Source organism: Marmota monax, unplaced genomic scaffold (assembly GCF_021218885.2).
Source record: "Marmota monax isolate L192 unplaced genomic scaffold, Marmota_monax_Labrador192_F-V1.1 WCK01_AAM20220418_F8-fsc00043, whole genome shotgun sequence".
In the NCBI taxonomy this organism is placed as follows: domain Eukaryota; kingdom Metazoa; phylum Chordata; class Mammalia; order Rodentia; family Sciuridae; genus Marmota; species Marmota monax.
Window position 1 is genome coordinate 3,535,557 of NW_026691982.1, and position 27,281 is coordinate 3,562,837.

General features: G+C 33.3%; 1 long non-coding RNA gene and 1 pseudogene across 1 annotated transcript in view; both read right to left on the reverse strand.

Moving 5' to 3' along the window:
- Window positions 1–16,810, reverse strand: part of LOC131424307 (uncharacterized) — a 68,262-nt gene extending 51,452 nt beyond the window's left edge. The window contains exons 1-2 of the long non-coding RNA XR_009227090.1: window positions 16,724–16,810; window positions 12,317–12,400 (exon numbers count right to left, since the gene is read on the reverse strand). This is a non-coding gene — a long non-coding RNA (uncharacterized LOC131424307). The remainder of the gene's footprint in view (window positions 1–12,316; window positions 12,401–16,723) is intronic.
- On the reverse strand, window positions 6,269–6,363 carry LOC124095352 (U2 spliceosomal RNA; annotated as a pseudogene).
- Window positions 16,811–27,281: the final 10,471 nt, after the last annotated feature.

Genomic DNA, 27,281 nt, shown 5'->3' on the forward strand with positions numbered 1-27,281 from the left:
ATAGTGTAGATTAAACTAATATCATATAGAGCCTATAGCAATTATTTGTGAATAGCTCAAAAACTGAACAATAGCTTTTTTCCCCCAATATACAACAAGTACTGTAAGCTGTAGCTTATAATAAATCATTCATGTGATTGTGGAATAACTGAAGTTCTAACATATATCTTCCTTGTTTCACTTTCTGCTTACTTATGAATGAAAATGAAAACAGCAAACAACTTTCAGGTTTGAAGTACACTATTTCATCCATTACCATCATGCTTTGGTTATAGATACAAGAGTTAAGCAAAATCAATAAAAGCATTTTATGAGAACTGCTGAGATATATGGAATTTATAATAAACAGTATTGTATATTTATGACATTTAAAATTGGTGCTATATATCCTGTATATCATTAAGTTTATAATAAATTTATGTGCCTATATACAGGCTAACTTATTTTTTCCAGACAACAACTGTTGGTTAAACATTACTAGCACATCACTAGACGTATATCTATTTACAAAATTGGCTGATGATTTATTCCTCCCAAAGCTCTAAGAAATTCAGTTTCTCACTATTAAAACCTAAGACAGGACAAACATTTAAGAAATGCCAGTTCTCTGAATATTACCAATTATCTGGTTCACCAGAAATATTTACGAATCCTTTACACCAAAAAATTCTGAGTGTAGGTATAGGTGGATGATTGTACTTTAGAATCTTCACCTTTACTGATGTAATTAAAACTATTAAGCTCTATATCTCTTAAGCTTTAGATTTTTTGAGGTTGGAGTCAGATCATCCATTTCTGTCCCTAATAGAAAATAAATCACATATTAAAAATTCCAACCAATATCCAGAAATTCCCTTTCACTGAATTTGAGTCCAATATGAATGATTAATGTTATATATTTCAAATAATTCAGTTGTACAAGAAGTGAATTTTAGAGGACTTTCTGTCAGCAGAAGGACTTTCTGGTGACATAACTAGTGACATACTGGTTTCTCAAAGGAAAAATTACATTACATGATCCAGGTATTGTAGGTAAAGATAAGAATATTGTAGCATTAATTTTCTACAGATTTTGGAGTATTAAAAAAGTCATATCTGACACATTATCATACTTCAAAATTTATTTATTTTTTATTTTTATTTGTTATTTTCAGTTATACATGACAATATATCAACATGTATTTTGATATATTTATATAAGCATGAAATATATCTTAGTATGTACATGATGTTGAGATTCACTGTGATGTATTCATATATGTACATAGGAAAGTTATGTCATATTCATTCCACTATCTTTTCTATTCCTATTTCCCATCCTTTCCCTTCATTTCCCTTTTTCTAATCCAATAAAATTCTATTCTTCCCCTCCCCCACCTTATTGTAAGTTAGCATCTACATATCAGAGAGAACATTCAACCTTTAGGTTTTTGGGATTGGTTTATTTCATTTAGCTGATAGTCTCCAGATCCATCGACACCCTAGTGAATTTCATAAAGCCATTCTTCTTAATGGCTGAGTAATATTCCATTGTGTTCATAGGCCATCATTTCTTTATCCATTTACCTATTGATGGTCATCTAGGTTGGTTTCATAGCTTAGCTATTGTGAATTGTATTGCTATAAACATTGATGTGTCTGTGTCACTGTAGTATGCTGATTTTAAGTCCTTTGGATATATTCCAAAGAGTGGCATACTTCATAATTTCTAATGTAACTACAATCTACATTTGGTACAGTTGCTGAACATTTCTCACCTCCCACATACTACAACACTACTCATTCTACTAACTACATGTATTACTCTAATACCACTACACTAAGGAACTTATATCAACTCTATAACATAATAATAAATATTATTTTCATATACATATGACAATATAATTAAGTATAAATACATAAACTTGCAAATATCAAATGTACATACACACAATATTTCCAGATCACATTTTAAGAATATAAACAAGAATTTGAGCCCAGTTTTGCCTAAATTCCAAAATACCTAAACAAAAATAACAGTTTAAGTTTTAAAATAAAATATATGTAAATATTTAAAGATGAAACAGAAAAGTGAATCTTTGAAATAGAGTATTTTATGAAAATAACTTATAAATTCATTTCCATTCACTTTCTCATCCAGAAGGATATATATGTAGATATATACACTAACACACACAGAGACACATAATAAACTAAATATAGTTTCTAAAAAAGCTAAAAACAGATTGTGAAGAGCTAAAAATAACTGGAGTTTCTTCAATTCATCTTTCTTACTTTAGAAATTACCACGTGAAGCACAGTCAGAATTTGGTCTTAGCTCTAAATAGCAGAAATGGAAACTCTAGCTCTTAATACATTTAGAATATTTCAGTAGTGTCATACCTCTTATATTAAGTCAATATAATTTTTAGTTATATCATGGAAAAAGAATTGTGATATAATAACTATACAGTTTCTTGAAGAATGTTTGTATTTATTTCATTTTAAATATGGTATGTGTTTTTCCCCCGAAAGGAACATAATGAAATGCAAAATCTCTTCTGAGAAATGAATTTTCTATCATCTATGTAAAACCATACGACTATATACTGTGGTATTTCACTTAAAATTCTTGCCTTCAAATGGTGTTAGAGGACAAAATTACAGATTATAGCAATTCCTTTATATCCAAACCCAGGCTAATGACTAGAATTCAGATAGTAAAAAAGTTGAATTACACATTTGAGCTAGAAATGGCCTCTTAGGCTTTTAGCCTGTCTCCCTGAAAGCAGGAGAACCAATTTAATCAAACAGTGTGAAGAGAGTGACAGATGAAAAACGCATCAATCCCTGTAGGTCTGGCATGACTTGAAAGACAAAATCTATCACAATGAATTAAAAGCCCAATGTAAAAGAGAAACAGACAGATCGACTTGATTTACATGCCCGCTCTATCAGAGCAAGGATAAAGATTGCTGAAGCCCAAAGCTAGAAGCATGCTCCAGGTTTAGAGGAGGAGTGTCAGGACACCACAACCCCCAAATGACAAAGCCATAGACCCTCTACATCTAACTTTCAGCCATTAGCTGGAACATTTACAGTTTAGAACAACCTGCAAAGCATTTAACATCAATGAAAGTTTAGAAAGTGCACTTTAAAGTTGTTGATATATTTGTGGGTAACTTTTAAAATTTCATTAGAAGAGCCTTACAAATTAAATCCGTGCAGTGGAAAAATTAGAGAAAGGACTTATTAAATAATTGATGTGTCCAAGAGTTTATAACTCCTTAGATAACACTTTTATCTTTGTAATACCAGTAAATGAGCACTCATCACTGAACATAACTTCTTAGTTTTTGATAACCATTAGACAATAAAAGGCCCAGAAAATAGTGAGTCTAATATCTTTGCTTTTCCTATAAAGTTTTATCATTTCCATCTTTATTATGGAATGTCTCTATTCCTCTTCTGTCCTCCCTCATACTATCGGGTCTCACTGTCTTTTTCCTTCTCCCTCTGACCTGTGTTTTTCATTATTCCTCCTGAATTACATAGCTTCAGTCCTTTTCTTCATGTCCTGTGCTCAGGACAGAAAGAAAGAAAAAGAAAATACCCCGGTGGAGCTTCAGACTGAAACATTTGATATGAAAACAAATTGTTCTCTTGATAATATCCCAGCTAATTAATCTGTCATTAATTTTTCCAATCATCACTAAAAACTCCTGTCCATTTTTTTCTATAATTCTTAAGGCTCTTTTCAATTATCTTAAATTATTATGTTAAAGAACTTTCACAGAGGTGATTTCCTCTACATATTGATGGGATGAGTGAGATGAGGAACTCTCTGTTCTACCAATAATGTGAGGTATCTTAGTGTGGAAGATACTCTCAAATATGTGTTTTGAGAATTTACTAAATGACTACAAACAAATATTTTAATATACAGACACAGATCTTTCTATACTTGGCCAACAAAGTAGTGGGGTTATTTTTTGTAAAATATACATGATAGGTCTGATTTTTTGCCCTTTTTTGCCATTTTGTTGTTATAATAAGTAAAGGAATATGTTAAAGAATGGGAATATAGGTATATAACATTTATATAAATAGATATGTAATTTATAAAATAATAAACTAACAAAAATTCTAGGTTTACAAAGTCTTTCCAACAGTTATTTTCTATAAATCAAACAATGCATCATTGATTTTTGTTAGGAACAGCATAAGGAATCAGAATGCAATACTTTACTATTAAAAAAGAAAAACCCAGCTGAGATCAAATTTGGTTTCAAAACAAAACCTTACTTTTGAAAAGTAGATCATGGAACTGTTTAGTTCAGGCTCTTTGACTTCAGAGGGAGAAAATATAAAAGAAAAATTGTTAGGAGATAACACTTTAAAATAGCTGTCAGGGAAAAAATCTTTGAAATATTTAGATACAGCTAAAGAATGAAACACTTAAAAAATCTTTAGTATATGCTTCCCATTTTATAACTTTTGATTGTTTGGCACATTCATCTTTGAATTTTACTTCAGTAAAAAAGCATTATTACCTCTTCAACTTTACATGTTAAGATTTTAGGAAAAAATTATATATTCTCTTCAGTTTTAGTCTCTAAATATTGTGTAGAAAAAATTATGATAAATGAAGGGATCCTATTTTTGAAAAATAAAAATACTATATTTATATCTAGTGAACACACATTCAGTACATCCTCTAGTCTATGTATTAAAAAAAGTCATACCAGTTTCTAAGAGCAAGCATATTATTTTTATTTCTTTTTTAAAATTTATTTATTTTAATTAGATATATGATAGCTGAATGCATTTGGATTAATTGTACACAATTGCAGCACAACTTTCATTTTTCCGATTGTACACGATGTAGCATCACACCATATGTGCAGCCATACATGTACCTAGGTAATTATGCTCATCACATTCCATTATTTTTATTTCTTGATAATCGATATAGTTTGCAAAATGGCCAATTGCACTGAATCTAAAAATAATTGTTTTACCCTACTTTTTTTGCTGCTGTGATTGAAAGACCAGACAAGAAAAGGAGAGGATGAAAATTTTAGTTTATTGTTTCCTCGAAGTTTCAGTCTTTAGTTGGAGGGCTTCAATCTGGGGCTCAGATAACAGAGGCAGAACATCATGGTGGAAGGGTGTGGCATAGAAAAGCAGTTGGGAAAATGGCACCAGAGAGGTGGGGGGAGACTCTTGCTTACCAAGGACAGATTATAAACCCCAAGAGCATACCTCCTGCCACCCATGTCCTCCAGCCACACCCTACCTACTTACAATTAAAACCTAGTTAATCTCTATCAGTTGATTAATGCACTGATTATATTAAGACTCTTATAACCCAATCATTTCACTTCTGAACTTGTTTGCATTGTCTCACACAAGAGCTTTTGGGAACACCTCATGTCTACCCCATAACGATAATTTAATTGGCTCAGTCATTTTGCTGCCTGTTAAATGGTATCATGTGTCCATGTAAATCTCTAGAGAAATTAAATTTTGTGACATGCTTGAGCGACCAACTGTAATTTTAAATGTCTTCCACGTAGACAAACACATAAACAGAATTTCTTTAAGATATAAATTCTTAGGAAAAGATTACATGAATAAAAATATCTACCTAAAGAAAGTTAATGCAAAAAGGATTTCAAAACTATTTTTTTCCTAGATATAATAAAATGGTGTCAGAAACAATATTAGTACCCATAGAGATTGTTGGATTATGAAAATGTATATTGTATACTATTGTTTCTATAAATATAAAAATGTTGTATTTGACAGGGGTCAAGATTGAAGTACCAAAAGCCGTTAAAATTGACTTTAAACTCTGTATATGAGATACCGTCTATGAAGCTGAAACTAAGATTCTATGACTAAATATTTAAATGTTGTTTAAAGAACAAAACAAAGAAAGATTTCCGGGAGTCACTGTTTGGAGAAATTGTATAGCAGTTTACAATGATGCTACTAAAATGAGTTCCAAATATATGAAAAGAGTAACTGTGGCTTTTGAATGTTATTTTAAAAATCACCAAGAGTGAGCATAACTAGTAATAAATTCACCAAGGCATCAATTTATTTGAAATTTAATTTTTTTCTTTTTATTATATGTGATACTTACTAAAATCATTACATTTGTCCATTAAAGCATCTTGGTATCCTCAGCTCCTATCCATTTCCTACTGTATTTTCAATAGTTTTGTTAAAATTTTAATAGTATAGTCATTTTCATATATATATATATATATATATATATATATATTATCCCATAGAGTATTGTTGAATAAAACATTATCAAACTGATAAGAACAGATACTACACTTGATCTTTGTAAAAAGGCCCAGAAGAGATATCCATTATTTAGAATTTTTAAAATTAGAATTTATAGTGTTCCAAGGATTTATTTTTCTATAGTATGTGTATTACATTTTTATCTGAGTAGACAGTGGAGGATTAAGAAAATCACTCAGCTCTGTTGAGCCACCAGGAAACTGAGCACAGGATGTGGATAAACTAATGTTTTACAAAAACTTGTAAGAATGGTGGTCACCTTTCCTTTGTTTACAGAATAAAAATGCCAGGAAACAAAACATCTGCTTAGAGATGAGAGATTTATTTTCTGGAAACATTTGTTTTCTTTTTCTTCATATGAAACAATAGAATCTGGGATGCAACAGTAAAGTCCAGAGTAAGAAGTTAAACCAAAAATAACAGGATTATTTATAACCAGGTACAGTGGTGCAGCATATGATCCCAGTGATTCAGAAGACTTGCAGGAGGCTTGCAAGTTCAAGGCCAGCCTGGGCAATTTAGGGAGACCTTCCTTCAAAATAATTCATAAAAAGGATGGGGGCTAGCTGAATGATAAAGGCCCTGGATTTAATCCCCAGCACAAAAGAAAGAAAGGAAGGAAGAAGAGAAAAAAGGAAGGAAGGGAGGGAGAGAAGGAGAGAAGGAGGGAGGGGAGGGTTGAAAGAAGGAGGGAAGGAAGGCAGGCAATAAAGCAGGGTGGGTTGAAAATCTCTTTGTGGGACAGCTAGAGCACTGATCTTATTTTCTCATCCAGTATGCAGACTGAGAACAGGGTCCTTAACATCCAGAGAAAAGTTACTGGGACATTTTAGTTTCATCCATTGGAAAATCGAAGGTCTCAGGAAAAACATTACTATAATCACAGCAACCTGAGATTAAAATACTGGATCCATTTGCTTATTGAAGTAAGTGAACATTTCCCTTAATGGAGAGCTGTTAAAAGTAGATTATAACATCAAAAACCATTCTCTGGGAATCTGATTCTGTTATGGAGATTGACAGGAACTGACTTTATTGAGGAGTTTATCTCAGGATCAATGCCTGGTTGTTAAGAAGGAAGCAGGATTGAATAGAAAGAAATGTCAAGTTGAAATTCATTTTGAACAAAGGCCTGAACTGTTTCTCGGGGGATTCTGGATCTTAGGCCATCATAGTTGTACTTTATGCCCAATCATTAATCAGTGTTTAGTTGGGGATTATTCCAAGAAAAGTTGGTGACTTTTCTTGAGGTGACTTTCTTTAGCTGAGGTAAATAATGGAAAGGGCTCTTCATTTTCTCATTTGTAACTAAGAGCTATTGGCTGCTCCCATTACCAGAAGCTGAGAAACTGAGAAACTGAGAAATTGAGTTCTGCAAAGAAAATATGACAACATTTGAGTGTCTACCACAACCCATCTTGATTTCTTACAATTTTATAAAGTCTCAGCAGTAGTAACTGAAGCTTTATTGTGATTGTGTCACAATCTAATTCTCCCTTTGCTGAAACTTATTTTCTTAGGCTTTATGCAATCATTGATGCCAAGAGCACTTTCCAATAAGATGTCCAATGGAGTCTACTTCCTGTGAAACACAACCTAGTATGCACTCTCAGTGACCTGCTGAATTCATACTTTCAAAAACCTGCAGTTTGGTCTCTATAGACTTAAAGAGTTTCTGGTTCCAAGACAGGAAATTCTTTTCCAGACACCACAGTAAGAGTCCCATTAATCCTCAGATTAGGACTGTCCATTCATTTCTAACTCCCTGTGTTATTAGATTGTCAGGAGAAAAGTCCCAACCAGTCAGGAAGAATTAATTCTGTTTATCTGGATACAATATGCTCTCTGCAACACACAGGATAAGAAATTTACATATAGCATCGAGATGATCAACTTAATGTGTTTTTCACTCTCCATTTCCATTTTTATGTTAAATTGATAAATGCAGTATGAAGGCCTGAGATTGTCATGATGCACACAGGCTAAAGTCATGCAGCTGTGAAGATCTGGGTCACTCCACCTAATAAACCATCTATGGGCAGAGGTGCTGAGAGCAAAGAATGTCTAGAATAGATGGCAAAGGATGAATTTGGCAAGTACCAGTTGTGGTCTTGAGAACAGAAGGGTGAAAATAATTATTGTTTTTTTCTTCTAATAATTATAATATAAATTTTTCTTTACAAAGAAAATTTAAAAGTAGTTTTAATAACCTCTAGTTAATTGATTATGATATAAGATATGATGCAACCACTATACAATGGGGAGATCAATAAGGAAAAATCAATGGATCTTTGGATTAAAAAATAGAAATAAAAGAATTCAATAGTAATCATTTCAAATAAACTTAAAAACTTCATATGAAGGGTCTCATGTTATTATTTCATTATTCACAAATGAAATAATGTTCTCACGAACATAGGGGGAAAAGACCTTAAAATAAAAACTGTATGACTCAGAAAGTATCTCAGAAAACAAATATATAAAACCTTGTGGTAAGACTTACATCTTGACAAGTGATACGTTATACAGCATTGCTAATTCTCTTTTCAGACCCTAATCTACATGATGTTCATATGATGTAATAAAACCAAAAAGTAAATTAATAGATCTGACTTGCATATACAAATCTTAGGAAAAGAGAATAGAAGGAAACTGTTAGGAAAATGCCAGCCTATGTGAGAAGAATGGTTGAAATGCGTGGAAATTTGAATGGAAAAGAAATGGTTAAGTTTGTTCTTTTCTTGGTTAATAGCCTTATATATCAGTATTTCAAAGTAGAAAGTAATATTATTTGAGAATTTGACTGAAGTATTCCAGGATGGCTGCAGCATCCTTAAAAAAAAAAAAAAGAAAAAGGACAAGTATAACTACCTAGCAAGGAAATTGATGAGCCCATTTTTTTCCTTGTCTTTTTCTGTATTTTTAATCCAGAGAACTAGATTCTTAGGTTTGAAAATGATAACTATAAATATAAGATTGTAGCATCAAATTATATTTCCTCAGGAGTCTCTCTTCATATCATCTAAACATTAAATATGATGCACAGTGAAGCCTACATATCCTTCCTAAATAGAAACCAGAATTCAAGATGATCAATAGCTACATTTCCAGAGAAACATTGCAACTGAAATACAGTGAAACTGGAGGAATTCAACCATAATTAGAAGCAACAACAGATTTCAAGTTTCCAGTATAATGCATAAACGTCATGGAAGTTGCCACCCTATCCTCATAGCAACAAAATGTCAACAACTCTTTGTAGATCTATCAGAGAATTGAGATCACTCATCAAACTGCTATACCAAAAACTGGAAAGGGGCAAATAGAGAAGCACAGCTCCCTGGAAAATGAAGATGCTGCATCTGGAATCAGAAAGTGAGTTTTTGCTGGGGGTTGAGCATTTTTTACATTGGGATATTAAAAGCTCCATGGACCAATATCTTATGGGAATCTCCCGAAACCTTAATTTAGAAACCCTCCTATGTTCTCAGAATGACAATGATGAGCATCCTCTCCTGATTCTGGTTGTGGAAGGGGAAAATAATCACTTTAAATATAGGACTATAGCATGTTGTCCTTAACAAAGAACATCCCAAGAAAACCGTCTTACCTATGGCAAGGGAAATAACTAACTCCAGCCCTTTCCAGCTTTCCTTTTGCATATGAGAGGAGAAGCAGTAAAGTTGAGAAGCACTCATGAAGGTCACAGTCTATAAGCACAAACCTAGTAAAAGTTCTAAAATTAATTATGGCCCCACCTCCTCCCATACCATTCTACCACATTGATCAGGATATTTTGTAATAATAGGGATCACAACTGATAGAACTGAATGGCTCAGAAACTACTGAAGATGAAGTCTCTAGGGAAACATATGGTAGGTAACAGAGGAGACATAACAGAACCCTCGATGAAATTTCAGCCTCTAGCCTAACTCATTTTATTAGAAAGGTATTATCATGAAATCAAAAGCAAACAAACCCATTACATTTTTATTTCCTAACTTTTAATTATTAGTCATTCTTTTATCTTTTTAGTACATTGCCAATCTTTTCTTATATGTTGACCATTTTTTTCCACTACAGAACTTGGTAAATTGATCAATTTCTTTAAATTTTAAAGTCCAATAGTCTCCAGATCTTTGACATACTTATTAAGGTTCTGAAATTTCTCTGTCTCTTTACACTGTGGCTTTTGTCTTTTAGTCTTCCTTTTGATAACTTTTGTTGAAAGACAGACATGGTTCGTTGAGTGTAAGAATCTAAGGGGACAAGGCCTTCAGTATGAGATTTTTATGTTTTTCTCTCAGTGAGATAGGTTATGTTTCCCTCAGTGCTAGATGTTAAAGGACAAATTTTTCTCTGTTGTTCCTGATTTGTTTGCCTGTGAAGTCAACTTCAGATTTCTCTAGTGACTTCCCTAAGGTCTAAGACATGTTCTTTCAGCTTAATTCCCTCATTATTATACAGGAGTGCGACAGGTTAATGGCAAGGTCTGGGGCAACAGGACATGCTGTACTGTACATTACTTACATCTCAATGTTTTCATAACCCTATGTTCTGGGTTGTGACTACCACATGTGTTCATCATTTTTGTTTGTTGTTGTTTTTTGTGGTTTGGTTGGTTAGGTGTCTCCCCATTAGGTGTAACAAGAAGGCTAGAAGTGCTGAGGTTAGGTATTTTCTCCTTCCATATGTGGAAGGCTTGAGGAGTTCATTTTATATATTTCTCCTCCTTTAGGTCTGTAAGGCTCTCTGAAGCCCCAGTCTTTTAGGATCTGGGAGAGTAGTTTCTCTTGAAGACAGGCCTTACTCAGCAAACAGAACTATCTCTGCATGTGTTTAAAATGACTACTTATACCCTCTTCCCCCCTGCAGAAAGAGGAGGAAATATTTCTCCAATCCACACACTTAGGATCTGATAGGTCTCCTATAGGTAAAGGTAACAAAAGTGTGGGAGACATTTCAAAATTTCCTGGCCCCTGGAAATTTTAACTCTCAAGACTGTCTACACACAGAGTATCCAAGCAATTTGTCTATTATAGTTTAAGTTTTCCTACCTCGCTATCTGTCTCTTCAATTTTTCAGGCAACAGTTTTCCCTTTGACCTCAATAACTGCCATGATTCTAAGAAGTGTTGCTTACTTTTGGTTAGGTCAGTTCCTTATATGTTGGATCAGAAACTGTAAGCCTGAGCCTTTTTTTTTTTTTTTAGTAAAGGCTCAGAAAAAGATAAAGATGTCTATATAATACATTTATGTTTGATTGATTGAGAATTTTCCACTTTAGAAAAGAAAATGTTCTATTTAAAAATGTTCCATAGAATGGAAAACACAATCAAACTTACAAACTCCCCACAGGCAAAATCCCCTACACCAATTAAACACAATTTAAGAACAATGGCACAGACTCAAAGCAAATGTAAGTCATTTAAAATTTTTTTAAAAATCCAGTAAGTTACAAAGATTCTTTATTAAATAATTCAGTTTGGGGAACAATCTTAAGTATTAGAAGATAATAGAGTAGTATTGTAAGTTGTGGAAGGAAAATAAGTTAGAAAACATAACTTTAAAAACAGTTAAAATATTTAAATACCAGGAAATGTAAGCATACCTCCAGGCAAGCATAGGTAGTGTATCACGGAACACTCTGAAAACACTTTCAGAGAAGTGGTATGTCAAACAGAAAAATAAAATCATGGAAACTTAATAAAATATGATAATTTCGTTTTCATAAATAATAGTAAAGCTCACTGTTGCCCAAAGGAACAAATGTCAAAAAATCTTAAAATTCTATAGAAAATAATGCATATGTGTAAGGTTATCCATCACAACAAGAATCTGAAGCCATGGTTACCTCAAAAGTGATTATTTCAGCTGATCCCAAATTCAGAGATCCAGAAAAGCTTCTCTATGGTTTTCTAGATGTTCTTTATCATAACAAAGTAAATTAGCATAAATATGTATGTTATTATCAGAGGAAATTGCCTACAATCAAAAGGGAGTTGTTATCTTACCTCTATTTTGAAAACTTGTCCCCAGTATCATCTCCATTTTTTATCACAGCAGCCTGCTTCACATGAATATATCTAAAACAATTACTGGCAAAAAAAAAAAGAATGGAATTATGCTGATTGATGAGGAACATTCAATGTTTGGAGATTGAATGGATACCATTAAACCTATGAAAACCAAATAACTGAACGATATTAGGAAATGTACCATTTATGGGCTTAGTATTTCTATCACAAGAGGTCTATAATGATAGTGATGTGATAGACTTCTGGAAAAGAGAAGCTGTACCTATTGGCTCAAGAGAAAGAAGGTTCTAGCTTGGAACTATAGGGGTAAAATGGTAGAATTGATACTGTTGGAAAACATGATACTTTCTCAGCAAAAGTACCTAAATAGAAATAAAAGTATGTATATGGGCAATGATACCAATAATAAAGTACAAAAACTGGGAAAATTAATTCAAAACATATTCACAAAGGAAAAAAATAATCAGCTGAATATTAAAATGTTTCCATAGCTATAATTATCTAAGAATATATTCAATTAAGTATATGATATAATAGTATTCAGGGAAGGATAGAGCATCAATAGAGGTTATTAAGACTATTTGCAGTATTTTTGAACAAATGAAGTATATAGTATCTAAATTAGAAAAGTCAGGGTCTAAAAATATAAATACATAATTTGAAAATGTGGAATCAATTACCAGATAGAGGAAACAACTTCAATAATATAATGCTTATGGTGGAAAATATTATTGATTTGACAAACCTACTCTCCTCTTTTCTCATTGTAACAGAATATCACTTCCTTGCTAGATTTCATTTCCCAGCCTTCCTTGAAGTCAAAAGAGGGTAAGCACTTGTCAGTGGTGAGTAGTACTGGTTGTAAACTCTGTCATTTCTTTGGGTGTTAAGTCATCTAGTTTTCTTCCTCCCCAGATACTTTTCCATGTCTGCTTGGCTAAAAGTTTCTGGCATATCAGCCTGTACTGGATGATTGGGTAACATTTCTGGCTGTATGGCTCTCTGAATCCAGTTTTCTATCCCTCACAGATTTTTTGACCAGTTTTAATAAGTGTTACAAGTCTGTTTAGCTGCTATGGGTTTTGACGTTTTCAATTAAGAAAACTGACTAAATACTCCTTCTTATGTTTTTATGAAACTATGTACAAGAGTTACTCTGCTATACTAAAACCAATAAAAATATACTTGGATGCTAATTTCTGACTATACTACTCTGAGCAAAGAACATGGAAAAATAAAGAGCTACTGTCTCATAATGAAAGCTTCCATTATTATAAAATTGCATGGGTACTCCTTGGTCTCCTACCAATTTCTCTATAAATTTGTGAAAGAGCAGAGTGACTCCCCACTATCCATGTGTCTGATTCAAGTACACAACACTGGAAGATGATAACAGCATTAGTCACTTCAGTGTCCTCTGACTTAATACCCCCAGTCTTCCCATAAATCTTCCTGATGTCTATACCACATGTCATTAGCATTTCCATCCATGGCCCTTGCTCTGAATCAACACAGTTGGTTCATACTACATATTTCATGCCAATGTGATGACAGCATATCAGCAAGAATAGCATAATTCTTTATATCTTACATTATGACTTCAAACAATAGGAATCAATGAGAAAATTTAAAATAAATTAATGATCAATGAAGAGAATTAAAGGAATTAATATTCAGCTGATTATTTTTTTTTCCTTTGTAAATATGTTTTGAATTAAAGGGAATAATGATTGAAATTTACAATATTATAAAGTAATCTGTTTAAAATTTAAAAGTTATCTTTAAGTAATCATGCACGATAGTTAGGCAAAAGTGGAAAAAAAAACTATAATAAGATTATTTTTAAAATGAGCTTAATTTAAATATCTTGAAGGGAACATTTGTTTATCTGTAAAATGGGAAAATCTAAAATGTCCCAACTGAAAATGATTTCTCAACAGATAATTATTTTTTAGACTTGATTAATAGACAGGTGACGTGCTAAATAATCTTACTATTTTCATGTGTGTTTCCAGGTGGCTGCAATAAAGGAAAATGTCAGTCAGAAATTTATTTTGGTTTTCTAAAATGTTAATGCAACACTTAAGAAACTCAAGTTTGTCATGAATTTTAGAGCAAAATATTAAAAAGTTTTGATAAAAAATCTAGAGTAAAAAATACTATAAAGAGAAAAATTGTTTGATAATTGCATGTCTAACCTTTTATACTAGAGATAATAAGACAGAGGGATTATGATTATATATTCTTGAGTAAAACTGATTTATATTTTAATCCAATGTATATAAGGGTATGTGCCATGTAACTGTGGGCATGTTATTTAATATTCGTCTCTTTTGAGACCATATGGCAGAGGTAATAAAGATATTAAATATTCATTGACTCTATGTGTATCTTGGGAATGGTTTGTTTAAATAGTACAATTATTACTATTTCCATTATTGGTGAGGAAGTGAGGACCCAAAGCATTATGTCTAAGATCACACAGACTTTAAGCAGCCAAGCTGATATTCAACTGCAGTCAGCCTGACTTCTTAGTCTATGTTCTAAACTACAAGTATTCTGTCTTTAAAAAGGTGTTATATGATTAGGAAAATAAAACAAAAGAATGTATTGAATTAGAACTTATCAATAACTATTAAATTGCATATATTTTCCTTTTCCTTTTTTCCCACACAGGAACAAATTTTGCTTCATATTTTCCATTGTCCTTTGCCAATCATCAGGCACATTGTATTCTTAACCTTAGAATCTAGATTCTTAATATTCATGTCTTTCTTTGTTGTTTTAGTGGTATTTGCAACAACTTAACAGTGGTTTCAGTCTCAGATTATTTCCCTAGATAAAATACTTAACATTATCAGTGTTGTTTGACAAAATTGTTCCACTTGTTAGGACCTGATTATGCCCTTTTGCTCATGTATTATAATGGTCTCTTATAAAAAGGGGTCAAATAGGATCTTGCCAGAGTTAACTCAGAAAGAATAGAGAAGAGGGATTGAGAAAGGAGGGCAAAGTTGAAAATACTTAAGAGGTAAATGATATACTGACTATAAAAATAAAGAAAACTCAGGAGTTTGGGATATATATGTCCTCCAAAATGATCTTTGGATCCCTGACTTGGAAAAATGGTTTATGGCTGCAGATAACTTATAAGTTATTATTCAGTTTTATAAGAGTTCAATGTATTGTCCTTATTGAATATGTAAGCAGGGAATAATTTGAAAGCTACAAGCCTGAATTTCCAATTCTTGAGGGAAAGTTTAATTTTAAAGGAATCCAACATATAAATTCTGGAATCTTCAGTTCAATCAAGACTTGTCATTCCCCATCTCAAGATCAGTCAGGGACTCTTTACCATGTAATACTTAAGGACAATCAGTGATACTGATTTATGTGCTTGGGAGCTGCAAAAAGGGAAGGAGTGAACTTTTAACCTTTTCCATATCTGGAATCTGACTTACATCCACAAAGTGGGATTCTGGTATATACCACAATTAAACTTATATACAAAAACAAATCAACAAACAAGAATAATAAACGGAATAAACTTAGATTTAAGGTCCGAAGTTAAACAGAAGACACCAATTTTTAAAGGACCACATACACTTTGGACTAGTGTGAGAGACTTACCAGGCACTTTCAAGATTTTGGAAATTTTCATTACTTTTTCAAATGCATTTATCCCCAAGGATTGTCAATTTCCCTTCATTATAGCAGTAAAACTCTTAAAAATAATTGCAAGGAGACTTTACTGCCTCATTAGGAGTACAAGAGATCTGTGTTAAGGAGTTGTTCTCCAAAGAGACTTTTGAGGTGAGAGGATCTTAAAAGGTAAAACAAATAAAGAACTAATATTTTCAGAGGCAGTTTCTTTGTTCCTTTATACCTCAGGATGAGCTCAGGATCAGAATGTATAAAGTAAGACTCTATGTTCTCCTTTCTACTTTTTGCTTTCACATCCATTTTTTTTTCCTTGGTGTGAGATTATTTTTATTTCTCTAATACAGAACTGATGAGGTGTGAATTTCAGGATGATAGCTATGTATTCACCTTTCATAAAGATCTTTATGTGGCAATAGAAAGTGTTTGTTTTGGCCTAAGGGTTTTCTAAGTCTTATGAAGGCTTAAGAAATCCTGTTTTTTTTTTTCCCCAGTTCCCATGGAAGATAAAGAAAGGATTGAGAGGGAAAATGGAAGAAAACAAATAGTTAATATTAATATATTTCATTTTTATATCCAAATGCCTAACCACAGATTAAATACTGTAAAGAGATAGCATATTGTTTTTATTGTTGCATAATAAATTACCAAAAACCTACAGTTTAAAATAACAGACATATATTATTACACATTATCTATGGGTCAGATCTGGGCATAGCCTACCTGACTTCTCTGTCGTGGGTCTCAGAGATTTGATGAAGGTGTTGGTTGGATAGCATTCTCATCTGCAGGCTGAAAGAATCCTCCCTCCCGTTTATTTAAGAGACTGGCCAACTTTGTTTCTAATAGCTTTGTAACTAAGGGCCCTGGCATTTTGCTAGGTACTGGCAAGAGGCCATCCTCAGGTCCTGGAGGCCACTGGCAGTTCTAGGAGGCTGCGCACTGTTGCTGGCCTAGAAGGCTTTCCGACACGAGAGCTGAGACAGCAAGGAGGTTTTCTGATCTGGGCTGGAGCCCTAACCCTCTGTTAAGGGCTTTTTTTGATCAAGTCAGTCCCATGGAAAAATCATCTTTCTTTTGATAAACTCAGTTTTGTTAGTCATCTTTTTATTACTGGGGCAAAATACCTAAGGTAAATAAACTAAAAGGAGAAAGGTTTGTTTGGGCTCATGGACTCAGTCCTGTTGCTTTGGGTCTTTGGTGGCCAAGTACATCATGGTGGGAACATGTAGCAAAGGAGCCCTCTTCACCTCAAGGCATTCAGTGAACAAAATAAAAGAAGAAGGGGCCAGAGTCCCAATTTTCTCTTCAAGGGCATACCCCCAATGACCCAACTTTCACCAGCAAGGCCCCACCTTTTAAAGCTTCTACCTCCTAATAGCATCACCACAGACTGGCAACACACTTTAACACATGCAAATGGTCCTCTGTGGGACACTCCAGGTTCTATCTCTAACTGTAGCATTCAATCCTATCTGGCTCCATATGAATATATAAAACGGTCTATTACAATATAGCTTGAGTTATGTTCTAAAATCATATTGCACCCATATATGTATGTTTTAGATTAAAGGAAAGATAGATTAGAAATTGTATTAGTCAAAGTTCTATAGATGAATAAAACCATCAGGTTGAGTATATGTATGACTACAAAAGCGGTTTATTAGATGGGATTATGCAATCAGAAGCTGGATAGTCCCAAAAGGGCCATCTGCATGCTAGGGTGACAGAGGAACCAGTAGCCGTCCACTCCAAGAACCTGGAGCTTCTGAACAACAGAAATGAACGATGATGCAACTCCAATCTGAGATTGAAGACCTGAAATCTCCCTGGAGAATCACTGGTGAGACTCCACTTTGAAAAGGAAGGAGCTTAAATATCCTTGGATGATAATAGCAGCACCAGATACAATTCCCCAGGAAGAATCCAGCTTCAGTCTGCTAAGGCTACCTATCTCCTTCTTCTGCTTTTTGTTCCATCTGGGCCCCCAGCCTATAGACAGTGCCACCCACTCACTTTGGCCCCACATACCAATCATCTCTAGAAATACCTTCATTAACATACCTAGGGGTCTCTTATTCCTAAGCATCTCTTATCCTAATCAAGTCGATAGTGCATATTAACCATCACAAAAATATATCAATCAAAGTGACTCCTGCACAACTCTAACAATATGACCCCAACTGTTTTTGTTTTTTCTTAATTCAAAAATGAATCCCCTTATTTGATAGTTTCTGTTAGTTAATGTTTCTGATATCCACTGGGAAACTAAGTTATTCTATATTAAACTGCCTATGTTGCAGTTAAAACTTTAATCTTTTTCTAAATAAGGTATTCTCAAATATTACCATTTGTGGCCTTGTTAAAACAGACCAAAGGACCTCAAATCAAGAGTTTCTGTCTGAAGTTGAGCCTTAGGCCTAGGAATTTCTCTTTCAATGACATTCCTCAGGAAGGCTAATAGTGTTGGTCCTAAAACAAGCACTGCTAATTCCTCTGTATTGCAACCACCACTCCAAGAGAATCCTTCAAAGCAGGTTGCTTCACTGATAGGAAAATAGTCGAAATTAGTTCAGGTTATGAGCCCTTAATAGTCATAAATCATGAAATTTTCACAGCAGAATAAAAGAACCAAGAGAACATCTCCCTTGAACAATCTAAATATTGGAGATGAAGTGATACCCCTACAAGAGCACAGACTAATAGACAAACAGCAGAATCAATGAGGCCCCAGTGATTATCAATGGAAGAATCTATGGAAGGTCACAAGCCAAAGGATGCACAGGTATAGAAAATATAGTCAGTTGACAGAAATAGCAGTAAAAGAGCTTAAGAGACAAGAGGTAGCAAAACACCAATTAGTGTCTAAGGCGGTCTTTTCTGGGTGTGTGGTAGGGTGAAAGGCTAGTGAAACAAGTTTCCAGAGCTGTGAATGCTTTGGAGTTACTTCTATTTGTAAAGCCCAGCTCTGTTGGGCTGTATTTTCCATAAAAAGCTTACCTTAAGGGTTGGGGGTGTAGCTCAGTGGTAGAGTACTCACCCAGCATGTACAGTGTTTTGGGTTTGATACCCAGCATCACAGAAAGAGCTTACTTGTTCTGTCCACTTTACAAAGATTACTGTATTGTTATAATTATGATACAAATTTTATATCATAAGCTCTATCTCAAGAACATATAAATGTCTCAATAAGTACTCTCCTAAAGAATTATAATTGCCACACTGACTTAAAATCCTGGATTGATCATTGTACTTTGTAATCCAAGGAATCTAACATGTTATTTAAGCCATGCTCATCTGGCCCCAACCAAATGTCTCCTAAATGGCTGGAATTGCACAGGTACATCCATTTTATGTAAGATCCTACACCATACCAGCTGGTAACAAACAGCCCGGCTGTATAGCTGGATAGCCAGGTGGGAGCGAGATTGTTGAATACCTTCTTGTAAATACACACTCTAAATTGCTTATTTGTAATTAGAACAATGTCAGTGCCAGATAATTAAAATAGCACAGAGGGGTAAAATATGGCTGGATCTAAAGTCAGAGGATAATTTAAACAGGTGTAAAAGGGAATTTCTCAGACAAATGTTCTAAGGCAAGAATATGTCTGAATAGTGCTGGAAAAAATAGAGCAGGAGAGGTAAGAGTCCCAAGAAAGGACACCAAGAAGAAATGTGTGTTGGAAAAGAGACAGTGCAGGGACCAACTGTGAGCCATTGGTAAGACTTTGGTTTTTACTCTGAAAGCTGTAGGGAGTGATCACAATGTTTTAGCAGAGGAGTTACATGATCTGGCTTCATTTTTAAAAGATCATTCTGAATTTAAAGGACTGGGTATGCTCATTAATGAAGAAGCACATTCTGTTTCTTTAGAAGTAAAGGCAGTGTTTAAAATGATGGTAGGTAGGGAGCATGTTATATAGACATGGGAAGTTATCGTTATGATTTTGTTCACTATGATCATTAGCTAATTATAATGGCACACTCTCTTCTCTGTTATTGGGACTTAGCTGCTTGAGAGATTAGAGTTTAGTTTATGCATCAGAGCAACCTCCTTGCTAGAAGGAATTGCAGCGCACTGCCAAAATTGCAGGAGTCATTTAAACACCATTTAACTCCTACCAATCGCATGACACAATTAAAACTCTACTTTCTTTGTAAGGCTTTTGTAAAACTGCCCTCAACAGGTGCAAAGCCTCCTGCCTTTGTGCATGCCATATATTTTACATACCTGCAGTTCAATTTTTATCACATTTTATTATATTTGTTCCACATAAGAATGAATTCCTTGAGAGCAGGGATAATGTCTTATTCAAATTTCAGAGAACTCCCAGGGCTACGAAGCATGGAATATCATACTGTGACATATACATAATATTGAAAGTAAATAGTTGAACAGCAGAGGAAAGAAGTATCCATTTGCTTTTTCCTGCTGATGTATTCAATAGCTGTGTTCAGTTTTGTACCTTCTTCTGTTGAGATTTTACATGTTTTTACTGAGTTACTAAATTCAGAGGGAATCCTTGTGAATTTTCATGTATTTCTCCTCAGTTCTTGCTTTTTGTACTTTAAATGTTGCTGGATTTACTTATGTCAAAAGACTAAACCAGACATGGTATTGCATGCCAGTAATCCCTAGCTGATCTAGAGGCTGAGGCAGGAGGATCACAAGTTCAAAGTCAGCCTCAGCAAAAGCAAGGTGCTGAGCAACTCAGTGATACCCTGTCTGTAAATAAAATACAAAAATAGGGCTGATAGGGCTGGGAAAGTGTCTCAGTGGTCAAGTGCCCCTGAGTTCAATCTCTGGTACCTATCCCCCCAAATAAAAAGACTAAGGATCTTATTAGAATTTCTATTTCCTTCAAGCACTATTTCATTGTGTTCCATAAAATAGCTTATAAGATATAAAACTTTACACAAACGTAATTGTTCTTGATTTTATTATTAAAAATAATTGTTAAAAGGAATGGCGAGGAAGAGAAGAGAGACCATCCATTACACATGAAGACTGACCCAAAAATATATGCTATGTGGTCCATAAACTTTATTATGAGACCATACAGAGATTGGGCAAAAACTCAGTACTCATGTAACTTCTTTCAATGATTAAGAATGTTTAAGAAATTTTAAGTTGTATTTAAAATATTCTGATTAATACAGGATATGGCATTCAAACAGAAAGGTCACCAGCAAAGTATAATTTCATTATTTCTTCCAAAAAAGTCATATGTCTACCCAAAGCTCACAAGGCTATATTACTTATGCCACTCTCTAATTTGGACACTAAATCCAAAGAAACTTCCCATAATCTTTGAGAGCCTAACTAATTTGTCATATTATAATCAAATAAGTCATAACAAAGATAATAATATAAAAGTGATGAACATTTATCTTCAGTTTCTCTGCATAGAAACTTCAGAAAATCCTTCCTTCTGAAAAAATAAATATTTACCACCTACTGCTTGAATGACTGGATATTACAGATGTTAATACCTTTGGCATACAGTACCCACAACAACAACAAAAAAAAATCTGTGTTCTTTAAAAATTTGGAAACACAGTCATTTCTTTTTCTTTCTTTGTGTTTTTGTTTTAAATATTTCTTAACTCCACAACTGACTTTGGCTTTTTTTTTCCCTAGAATGAAGAAAGTGTTTGTCATTTTAAATCAGAAAGAAGCACTTCAGTCTTCAGGTACACAGAGAAGAGCTTGGTAAAAAGGAAAATCGAGTGAAGTAGCCAGACCACAATGAGGATTTGTAAACATTTCTGTTTTTACTATGGCAACTAGATGAAGGGGCAGATTAAAGATATTAAGCTGGCTTTGCTGTGCTGCAATACAGACAGAAGCATATCTTACCAAAATGTAAAGGCTAAGATATGTAATTTTACAAAACTGTCTTATAAATCTATGTATATTGTATTTTGATTAATGTTCTTTTGCCTTTGGCATGCTTTCCACTGTTTTTAGATTTCTATCTCACCCCCATCCCCCACCCCTGTCTGCTTTATAGAACTTTTTGTCCAACTGTTGTCTTTTTGAAACAAGGACTACTGAGGCATATTTTCCCTCATCTGATAACTTGTTTCATGACGTGATTTTAATCTAGAATACATACTACCATTTTGTATTTTCCTCTATATTTGACTTATAATAAAAATACCAATTCAAGAAAAATCTAAACTTGTTTTGAATATAAAATTCTTAATCAATGGGAAGAACAGGTCATAATAATGAAATTATTTGATATACAGCAGTGTAAACAGGTTTTCAAGGTAAAAATTTACAACACACTAAAAATATATCTAAATATTGACTATCCATCCCTGTGAGCTTTAGCTTTGCTATTTTACAAATGAATCACATATTAAACAAAATTGCTAAAATTCCTGTAAGAAATTTTTACAGCCCCAAATATTTTTTGAGAAAGATACATTTTATAATATCTGAGACTTGTATTAAAGGAAACAACTCAACATTAAGAAAAAAACCTCAGTTAAAAAAATACAACAACTAGCATAAATGTTGATATGTTATCTAAAACCATCATGTCCTTTTCCTATTGTTTTATATCAGACTATTTCAAAATGTAGAGATTTAAAACAACAGTCATGCTATTATCATCACAAATATGTGAGTTAGGAATTTGAGCAGAATTTGAGAGGGCAATTCTGCTCCTTACTGGTACAGGGGTCCTTGGTGTATTTAGTGGTGGCTAAGCTGGCACGAGGTTTCCAAGAAGGCCTCTCTTTTCTATATTCCCTGTTGAAAGAGAAATCTGCTCAGGTGGGTTCAGCTGAATCTTCCTTCTTCCTCAAGTCACCTCAGGGCTTCTACAGGTACCCTTTTTAGCATAGTAGTCAGACTGCCTAGATAGAGGCTCAGAACTCCAAGAGGAAGAAATCAGCAGAAGACAGTTTCTTAAATGGGGGAACCAATAGGCACAGTATCATTTTCACTTTATTCGAGATGGTCACAGGCCAATCAAAACTCAAGGGGCAGGAGCATCGACTCCATCTCTCAGTGGGAGGAAAATCAAGTGAATCTGCATGCAGTTTAAGTTTTCCAAAAATGCAATATCTCATATCACATGTTGAGTTTTTCTTCCTGTCTTCCCTATGTAATTTTTTATTTAAAGTATAAAGATAGTACCAAATTAAACATGTATGTTTTTGGATAGTGTAAGATCTTTAAGTATTTCCTAATTTTTAACAATATTTTTTATTGTTTCTGAAAATCTTTATGAAAACAAGAACATCCTGAGTACACATCTCAAAACAAAATTCATTCAAATCTGAATTTTCCATTAATTTTGCCCCATTTTTATATACTAGTTGAGAATATCAAAAGTAAAACAAACAAACAAAAGTACAAACACACAAATCCAGAAAAAAGAAATGTGGGACTAGAGAAGAAATAAAACTGAAAGAAAGGAATTATGGTGAAAATTCCAACTTGTTTGGACATGTGTGTGTATATATATCCTTGTTTTTATCTTAGTGGAACATAAACAGGCAGTTCCGAAGAGGAAGACATAGAGGAAAATAATAGACACAGAGAACAAAAGGCACAATACATGTACAAGAATAAATAAAAGTTCAATCGTGTATGCTGATATGGGGGATTTTCTCTTTTTTCTCTGAGTGGTTTGTTGATAACATCCTTGGAATACCCTGAAGTCCTATTTGGTGTTCTGATGGTTCCTCAAAGGGACAAAGCTCTACTGAAGCTGAAAGAGTAATTCAAATAGTTATTCTCAGTGTGTGCTGTGTATCATAAACAGCTCACTGGATGCTGAACTCTCAGTGAAGTGCCCTGGGCCTTTGGCACCAGTGAGGTGGAAGAGACAACGTTTCTGAGCAATTGTAGACAGAGGTTGTGAATGCATTCTTCCAATAGAGAACTGCCCGTATAAAAGGAAAGCACAACAAACAAACAATAAAGGAGTTAGATCTACCTTGAACATAATAGAAAAATGGTTTGTGAATTTTTTTTTCATTTTTAGGAATGAAATGAACGGAACTTAAAAGGTGGCAGCTGTCTGGTTCTGCATTGGTAAGGAAGAAATAGCTGGCATTATTTATTGGTAACAATACTTTTAAGCATCACAAAGTGGTATACATTAATTACTGAATGAATGCTATGTAAAAATATTTCTCTGAGAGAGAAAACTAGAGATAACTACTGTATCATGCATGGACTATTTTGAAGTAAACATTAAAGAGCATCAGTCAGCCATATATAGCAAACTGGAAGGACATCCTGGTTACAAAGTTTAGAATTACAGAATTTTACTATCTCTACCTTAATTTACTATGTGTTGTTTTCAATTACTTCTTTAGAAAATGACAACAAAATCAAATTGAAGCTAGTTTGCATGCCATTAAGTCAACTTGGAATTACTAATTTCTATTTGAATATTTTATAAATATTGGAAGTGCCAATTCTGTGTTAGCAATTATGATAAAATTTAGTTGGTGAAAAAATGATAAGAAAAATCAAACCCATTATTATCGGGACAAAGTATAAAAGGGACCATGAAAAATCAAAAGCAAGGATTACATTGCAATTGAAAATGGTTATAACAGAGAGGTGAGATAGGTAGTATTGCAGCAAAAAAGGTATTTACCCACAGAAGGCTAAAACAAGAGCATAGGCCACAACAGGTACTTACTGCTAAAATGTAGGATCCCAAGGGCTCAGGCTCAACACAATGAAGCAATAAGTAAGTGGAAAATTGCTAAACTTACACATTGAGGCTGATACAAAATGTCTTGTAGAATTTGTCCTGGTACATAGAGACATGAAGTGGGTGCATATGAAAGACACTTTCAGTCAAATGAAAAAAAAATAGGCTTAAATATATAAAAAGGAAAAAACTATATATATATGTAAGGAATAGTATTCAAGCACTATGGTGTGGTTCGAGTACACAATTTACTTGCTTGTTTTTTTGTTTGTTTTATTGAATAGTATTGTAGTTGAGGAGGTAGAAAATGCAGAGATATGATTGTAATTGGTGTTAATAACCATGGCTCATATTTGGATATTTTATTCTTCTGATATCAGAGAAAAAAACAGCAAACAAGTTTTAAGTATTGTGACATGATCAAATTTTCCTGTAGAAAAATCCCTCTGACAGTAATGGAAGAGTAGATGGGAAGTTTTCAACCTGGATACAGTGAGAAGGGCTCTGAATTTTTATAATAATGCAGATTAATGATGAAAGTGGAGTAACCAGTGACAAAGGGCAAGAGAGATGGGGAGACCAGTTTGAGTACATTTTGTCATGATGCATATGCATTTCTGAGTCTGGAACCTCAGTGGATGGGTTGCTTTCTCTAAGATAGACTGATTACAGAAACAAGGAGCTAAACATTATACTTTGAACATAGTAGTTTGTAGTTGCCTGCGCACATTTCGAGAGATATGCACAGCAACATTCCAATGAATTCCAAATCTGAGAAACCCATGTGGGTGGAGTTATATGTAGTTGCATAGCTCATCAGTATATAGAGTATGTTTTGAGTTGGGATAAAATTTTGCAGGCAAGTATATAAAATAATGAGTTATAAAAACAACACAGTATCAAAATATTAGTCTTTCAGTGTGGTTAGAAGACAAATCCAGGAAGTGGAGGAGCAGATTGAATGAAGTTAAGAAATTCATGAAAAGAGATAATATGAGAATAATAGAAAAACAATATGACTGATTAAATTACAAGTGTCAAAAATGTTTGAAAATTTACTGACTGGATTTGCATACAATTCAAATTAGAGTGGCTAAGGGGTTAAATGATTTATAAAATAAAAATGCTGAACAACAGATAAATAAAAGAAAGAAAAGTCAAGGAATTAAATAAACAGAAATTTGTAACCAAGGGAAATGCATTTTATTTCATTTGGACCATGATATAACCACATGCACACATACAGACACACACCTGCACATGGATTCAAAGATTCTAAACTATATCTGATGCTTTTCATTCTTGTGTATTTAAGTTCATGTTTAATCTTACTATTTAAAAATATAATTCTCACAGATATTAATTTTTATAAACAGAATTGTTAACAAACTAAAAAGCTAACGATAGTGTTTACTCTATTTAATTTTGGTGCATTAATTGAACACACACAAAATAAGATCTATTATATTGTCTTCATGAGGAAAATGTATATAAATACTGTGATTAAAGACTGCCAGGGGTAACATACTGCTGCTGAGATTAACCATGACAAATAGCAGTAAATTCATCTTTGAAGGCTTTTCATGATTAGAAAATAAATACAGATGAGATAGTTTTTAAAATGATAAACATTAATGATAAGATTTAATGATCATCATTAATTCTGATATTTCCTATTTGACAAATATTGGGTAATTCATTGGCATTTAAAGGTATATACATATATAAATACATATAAAAATGTATTTAAGTATTTTATACCAACAAAAAAAGTATTAAGAAGTACTGCATGAAGTATTTTCCAAGGTTAACAAACATATTTTCTTTATTTTTCTTGTCTTTCTCTTTGGTTTTTCTCTTACTTTACTAAATCTTAGGTCAAGCCATTAGGTCTCAAGAATAGTGAGTGACAACAGAAGCATTGTCTTCTATGCAAAGCATACTTAAAATGTGGCATTGTTTTTAAAGAGAAAACTAATCAAAATTAAAATTAAAAAGAAAACACTACTTTTGAATTCTAAAACTTGTACAAAGAAAAAGAGTAAAACTAATCTAAGAGCAGATAGGAGGTACAGGAAAAAAAAAAAGACCTAAGGCTCCAGAGGATAATTATTCTGCTTAAAAATTTAAAAAGAGAAAGAAAAAAGAATAAATAAACTGGTGCAAATACCTCACATTTAGAGTTAAGTTTAATTTCAGTTTCTATATTCCAATTATGTAAATCACATAGACTTGAAAAATTAATCCATCCCAAATTCTCTTGTTTTGTATGGCCAGATGTCTTCAACTAACATGACTGTTTCCATCTCACATCAATAAACTAAAATCAATTAAAAAGTCATCTTTACCTAACTTAATTAATGTGATAGCTGGAGAAAAAAATTAACCCATTACAGTTGAATTTCATTTCCAATCTGTCCATTCACAATAAATAACTTTATTAACAAAAATGGAAAAAACACATTTTGAATAACAAAACTAAATTAAAAAATTGATTTAACAAATTAAGCATGGAACATATTTTCCTAGTTACTAGAAATCTTCTAGAGTATTCCATTTGCTCTTCTCTACTTACAATATCATTCTTCT